Source organism: Phocoena sinus, chromosome 18 (assembly GCF_008692025.1).
Source record: "Phocoena sinus isolate mPhoSin1 chromosome 18, mPhoSin1.pri, whole genome shotgun sequence".
NCBI lineage: Eukaryota > Metazoa > Chordata > Mammalia > Artiodactyla > Phocoenidae > Phocoena > Phocoena sinus.
This window is the reverse complement of record NC_045780.1, coordinates 71,593,306-71,600,770: the sequence shown is the minus strand read 5'-3', so window position 1 is coordinate 71,600,770 and position 7,465 is coordinate 71,593,306.

The window sequence follows — 7,465 nt, the reverse complement described above, 5'->3', positions numbered from 1 at the left end:
AGCCATTATGGAGAACAGTATGGAGATCCCTTTAAAAACTAAAAATAGAACTACCATGCGACCCAGCATTCCCACTACTGGGCATACACCCTGAGAAAACCATAATTCAAAAAGAGTCATGTACCAAAATGTTCATTGCAGCTCTACTTACAATAGCCAGGACATGGAAGCAATCTAAGCGTCCATCAACAGAAGAATGGACAAAGAAGATGTGGCACATATATACAATGGAATATTACTCAGCCATTAAAAGAAACGAAATTGAGTTATTTGTAGTGAGGTGGATGGACCTAGAGACTGTCATACAGAGGGAAGAAAGTCAGAAAAAGAAAAACAAATACTGTATGCTAACACATATATATGGAATCTAAAAAACAAACAAACAAAAAAATGGTCATGAAGAACCTAGGGGCAAGATGGCAATAAAGACGCAGACCTACTAGAGAATGGACTTGAGGATATGGGGAGGGGGGAGGGTAAGCTGGGACAAAGTGAGAGAGTGACATGGACATATATACACTACCAAACGTGAAATAGATAGCTAGTGGGAAGCAGCCACATAGCACGGGGAGATCAGCTTGGTGCTTTGTGACCACCTAGAGGGGTGGGATAGGGAGGGTGGGAGGGAGGCAGACGCAAGAGGGAAGAGATATGGGGACATATGTATATGTATAACTGATTCACTTTGCTATAAAGCAGAAACTAACACACCATTATAAAGCAATTATACTCCAATAAAGATGTTAAAAACAAACAAACAAAAAGATAAAAATAAATAAATATATTACATGCCCCAAACCAAAAGACACTGACTGGCTGAATGGATACAAAAACAAGACCCATATATATGCTGTCTACAAGAGACCCACTTCAGACCTAGGGACATGTACAGATTGAAGATGAAGGGATGGAAAAAGATATTCCATGCAAACGGAAATCACAAGGAAGCTGGAGTAGCAATACTCGTATCCAATAAAATAGACTTTAAAATAAAGACTGTTACAAGAGATAAGGAAGGACACTACATGATAATCAAGGGATCAACCCAAGAAGAAGATATAACAATTATGTATGTTTTTGCACCCAACATAAGAGCACCTCAATACATAAGGCAAATGTTAACAACCATGAAAGGAGAAATCAACAGTATCACAATGATAGTAGGGGACTTTAACACGCCACTTACACCAATGGACAGATCATCCAAACAAAATAAATAAGGAAACACATGCTTTAAATGATACAATAGACCAGATAGGTTTAGTTGATATTTATAGAACATTCCATCCAAAAGTGGCAGAATACACTTTCTTCTCAAGTGCACACAGAACATTCTCCAGGATAGATCACATCCTGGGTCACAAATCAAGCCTTGGAAAATTTAAGAAAACTGAAATCATATCAAACATCTTTTCTAACCACAACACTCTGAGATTGGAAATCAATTACAGGAAAAAAAATGTAAAAAACACAAATACATGGAAGCTAAACAGTGTGCTAGTAAATAAGCAAGAGATTAAAGAAATCAAAGAAGAAATTATAAAAAATACATAGAAACAGATGAAAATGAAAACATGATGACTCAAAACCTATGGAACACAGCAAAAGCAGTTCTAAGTTCTAAGAGGAAAGTTTATAGCAATTCAATCTCACCTCAAGAAACAAGAAAAATCTCAAATAAACAATCTAACCCTACACTTAAAATAACTAGAGAAAGAAGAACAAAGAAAACCCAAAGTCAGTAGAAGGAAAGAAATCATAAAAATCAGAGCAGAAATAAATGAAACAGAAACAAAGAAAACAATAGCAAAAATCAATAAAACTAAAAGCTGTTTCTTTGAGAAGATAAACTAAATTGATAAACCCTTAGCCAGACTTATCAAGAAAAAAAGGAAGAGGATGCAAATCAATAAAATTAGAAATGAAAAAGGAGAAATCACAACTGACACCACAGAAATACAGAGGATTATAAGAGACTACTACAAATAACTATATGCCAATAAATTGGACAACCATGAAGAAATGGACAAATTCCTGGAAAGGTACAATTTTCAAAGACTGAACCAGGAATAATTAGAAAATATAAACAGACCTATCACAAGTAATGAAATTGAAACCATAATTACAAATCTTCCCACAAACCAAAGTCCAGGACCAGATGACTTCACAGGTGAATTCTATCAAACATTTAGAGAAGAGCTAACACTGATCCTTCTCAAATTCTTCCAAAAAATTGCAGAGGGAGAAACACTCGCAAATTCATTCTACGAAGCCACCATCACCCTGATACCAAAACCAGAAAAAGATATCACAAAAAAAGAAAATTAGAGACCAATATCTCTGATGAACATAGATGCAAAACTCCTGAACAAAATACTAGCAAACAGAATCCAGCAACACATTAAAAGGATCATGCACCATGATCAAGTGGTATTTATCCCAGGGATGCAAGGATTCTTCAGTATATGCAAATCAATCAATGTGATACACCACATTAACAAATTAAGGAATAAAAAACATAAGATCCTTTCAATAGATGCAGAAAAAGCTTTTGACAAAATTCAACACCCATTTATGATAAAAACTCTCCACAAAATGGGCATAGAGGGAACCTACCTCAACATAATAAAGGCCATATATGACAAACCCACAGCAAGCATCATACTCAATGGTGAAAAACTGAAAGCATTTCCACGAAGATCAAGAACAAGACAAGGATGTCCATTCTTGCCACCCTTATTCAACATAGTTTTGGAAGTCCTAGCCACGGTAATCAGAGAAGAAAAAGAAATAAAAGGAATACAAATTGGAAAAGGAGAAGTAAAACTGTCACTGTTTGCAGATGACATGTTGCTATACATAGAAAATCCTAAAGATGCCACCAGAAAACTACTAGAACTAATCAATGAATTTGGTAAGGTTTCAGGATACAAAATTAATGCACAGAAGTCTCTGGCATTCCTACACACCAACAACAAAAAAACATAAAGAGAAATTAAGGGAACAATCGCATTTACCATCACAACAAAAAGAATAAAATACCTAGGAATAAACCTGCCTAAGGAGCAAAAGACTTGTACTCAGAAAACTATAAAACACTGATGAAAGAAATGTAAGATGACGTAAACAGATGGAGAAATATACCATGTTCTTGGATTGAAAGAATCAATATTGTAAAAATGACTATACTATCCAAAGCAATCTACAGATTCAATGCAATCCCTATCAAACTACCAATGCCATTCTTCACAGAATTAGAACAAAAATTTTACAATTCGTATGGAAACACAAAAGACCCCGAATGGCCAGAGCAATCTTGAGAAAGAAAAATGGAGTTGGAGGAATCAGGCTCCCAGCCTTCAAACTATACCACAAAGCTGTAGTAATCAAGACAGTATGGTACTTGCACAAAAACAGAAATATAGATCGATGGAACAGGATAGAAAGCCCAGAGGTAAACCCATGCACCTATGGTCACCTAATTTATGACAAGGGAGGTAAGAACATACAATGGAGAAAGGACAGCCTCTTCAATAAGTGGTTCCGGGAAAACTGGACAGCTACATGTAAAAGAATGAAATTAGAACACTCCCTAACACCATACACAAAAATAAACTCCAAAAGGCTTAAAGTCCTAAATGTAAGACCAGACACTATAAAACTCTCAGAGGAAAACATAGGAAAAACCCTCTTTGACATAAACTACAGCAAGGTTTTTTTTGACCCACCTCCTAGAGTAATGCAAATAAAAACTAAAATAAACAAATGGGACTTAATTAAACTTAAAAGCTTTTGCACAGCAAAGGAAACCATAAATAGGACAAAAAGACAACACTCAGAATGGGAGAAAATATTTGCAAATGAAATAACAGACAAAGGATTAATCTCCAAAATATACAAACAGCACATGGAGCTCAATATCAAAAAGCAAACAATCTAATTAAAAAATGGGCAGAAGACCTAAATAGACATTTCACCAAGGAAGACATACAGATGGCCAAGAGGCACACGAAAAGATGCTCAGCATCACTAATTATTAGAGAAATGCAAATCAAAACTACAGTGAGGGGGCTTCCCTGGTGGCACAGTGGTTGAGAGTCCGCCTGCCGATGCAGGGGACACGGGTTCGTGCCCCGGTCTGGGAGGATCCCACATGCCGCGGAGCGGCTGGGCCCGTGAGCCACGGCCACTGAACCTGCGTGTCCGGAGCCTGTGCTCCGCAACGGGAGAGGCCACAACAGTGAGAGGCCCGCATACCTCCAAAATAAAAAAATAAAAAAACTACAGTGAGGTATCACCTCACACCAGTCAGAATGGCCATTATCAAAAAAATCTGGAAACAATAAATGCTGGAAAAGGTGTGGTGAAAAGGGAACCCTCCTGCACCTTTGGTGGGAATGTAAACTGATACAAGCATTATGGAAAACAGTATGGAGGTTCCTTAAAAAACTAAAAGTAGAGCTACCATATGACCCAGCAATCCCACTACTGGGCATATACCCTGAGAAAACCATGATTCAAAAGGAGACATGTACCACTATGTTCATTGCAGCACTATTACAATAGCCAGGACATGGAAACAACCTAAATGTCCATTGACAGATGTGAAACATATATACAATGGAATATTACTCAGCCATAAAAAGAAATGAAGTTGAGTTATTTGTAGTGAGGTGGATGGACCTAGAGTCTGTCATACAGAGTGAAGTAAGTCAGAAACATAAAAACAAACACCGTATTCTAACACATATATGTGGAATCTAAAGAAAACCAAAAAATGGTACTGATGAACCTAGTTGCAGGGCAGGAATAAAGATGTAGACATAGAGAATGGACTTGAGAACACGGGGTGGGAGGGGGAAGCTGGGGCGAAGTGAGAGTAGCGTTGACATATATACATTACCAAATTTAAAACAGTTAGCTAGTGGAAAGCAGCATAGCACAGGGTATAGCACAGGGAGATCAGCTCGGTGCTTTGCGATGACCTAGAGGGGTGGGATAAGAAGGGTTGGAGGGAGGCTCAAGAGGGAGGGAATATGGGGACATATGTATGCATATGGCTGATTCACTTTGGTGTACAACAGAAACTAACACAGTATTGTAAAGCAATTATACTCCAATAAAGATCTATTAAAAAAAAAAAAAGGAGCTGATACTCCCAGGTCTTCCACATCTGCTTGTGTGATCTGAGCATAAGGAAGGCTTACTTCCTCTGAGCCTCAGTTACTTCATCTGTAAATTGGGGGTGATAATACCTTCCTTACAAGGAGATAGACTATTATTCTATGTTACAATGTCATGATCTTACTGTTCCAAACTTGACAGATGATAACTGAATAATTTAAGACCCTGCTGATCTTCTCTAAGAAGCCAAATTTCACTTAATCTATTGATGGTATACAAATTTACAGAGTAAATGATTGGAGAGCTGAGATTATGAAACCATTCCTTGAAATTACGCATCTACGTTTCCACCAGCTCTTGATGATGTGATCACATGGTTGAAGATTCTCAGAGAATCTGGCTCAGGTAGGAACACAAGTTCTCCATTTTTTTTAAAGATAGTGTCAACTTTCAAGTTTAGCACCACTTTGAAATCATTGTGTGGGTTGCAGTGTGTGATTAGCTGTATTTGTATAAAAATGTTTGCAGGTTTGAACCATTAAAAACTAAAAAGCATACCCAAGAAATAGCGATGGTCATCCTCCTAATAAGAGAGGGCATGACCCAGAAAACAAACTTATGGTTACCAAAGGGGAAAGGGGGTGTGGGAGGGATAAATTAGGAGTTTGGGGTTAACACATACACGCACTACTATATATAAAATAGATAACAAACAAGGACTCACTGTATAGCACAGGGAACTCTACTCAATATTTTGCAATAACCTATAACAAAAAAGAATCTGAAAAAAATATATATGTATATGTGTATAACTGAATCACTGTGCTGTACACCGAAAACTAACACAACATTGTAAATCAACTAAACTTCAATAAAATAATTTTTTTTAATATTATGGGTCACTGAGGAAGCAAAAAGGACAGAAGCATTGCCTTCTATAAAGAGGATTTGCTTGGAGGTTTATCTAGAATTAACCCAAAAGTACTTTATTAAAGATTCACAGAGATTCATGTTTTTAGACATTTAGAAAATGTTTAATTGATCACCACAAAGTTACTAAGCCATAGTTAGTTAGTTAGTCACCAGAGGATGGTTAATAGAACCAATCCTTGCTAAATGATAAGAGCAAAATATCCATCTCCCTACCTCCCTCCTAATCTTGATCCTCCCCAAACCCCCCACTTCTACCCCCTGCTTTATTCTCACATGAAATCATCTCAAGTCTAGTGTTATCTTCTGTCACTTGACTTCCCTAGGACAGGACGTATATCTCCTCCCAGGCTGTTCCTACCAGGACAGAAGCATTGTTATTTTTCACTTCCTATTGAAGTATGGCATACTTCTGACCTCTTCAGTCTCTTTTCTCCTGCATCCAAGGGTAATACCATCCCGACCTCTAACACCATAGATTAGCGCCGCCTGTTTTTGTATGGGCTCTTGTGAGTCTGGTCTCTTTCACTCAACATTAACCTTGTCATGGTAGATCATCCATCCTAATTGATGTATAAAATTACACTGTGTGAATAGATCACAATTTATGTACCCATTCTACTCCTGATGGACTTTTGAATAGTTTCCAGTTTGGAGCTATTATGAATAGGGCTACCATGAACATTCTAGTCCATGTCTTTCAAGGAACTCAATTTATGCATCTGTTTAGGTCTTTACCTGGGACTGGAATGACTGGGTCAGAGTCCATGTGTATAACTTAGCTTTAATCCTTTTTGAAAATGGTTGCACCTCCTCCAGACTTTTAATAAGGTTTCACGTTCATTCATAAAAGCCTTAAGAGTCGGCCCAGTGTTTCCCACAGAAGAAGACCTAGAACTCAGATCTTCTGATTCCAAGTCCAGTGCTTTTCACATTCAGTAAATTCTAAACCCTTCTTACTACTTCCTCTCACCAATACTTCGCTGTTTTTTTCCTTTAACGCAACTCAGATGCGTGGACAGCTAGTCATTCATAGGCTGTTCTCCCCAGGGTATTTTTGCCTCAGAGAGGGTCCTTGGAGACTCCAAATAATAACTCTAATTGTGGACTTGCAGGTTCCACAAAAGGATGGGAGAAAGGAGAGAGGAAGGTCATTTCAGTCAGAGAGAACAGTTCTCCGGAATCTCTCAAGTCCCAAAAGACTGCTGGTCTGAAGAGAGCCATCCCTGATGAAACACAATAGAAAATAGAAAGCTCATCTTTTATCATATGAACTTCAGAGCAAACACCTTGAAAAGCTATTAAATCCTCATTTCTCCAGAGCGATGCACCAGAACCAGAGGGAAGCCTGAGCTGTCAAGTTGACTCACAACCCTTGGTTTCTCCACCCAGGCAGCTAGGAACAGAAATC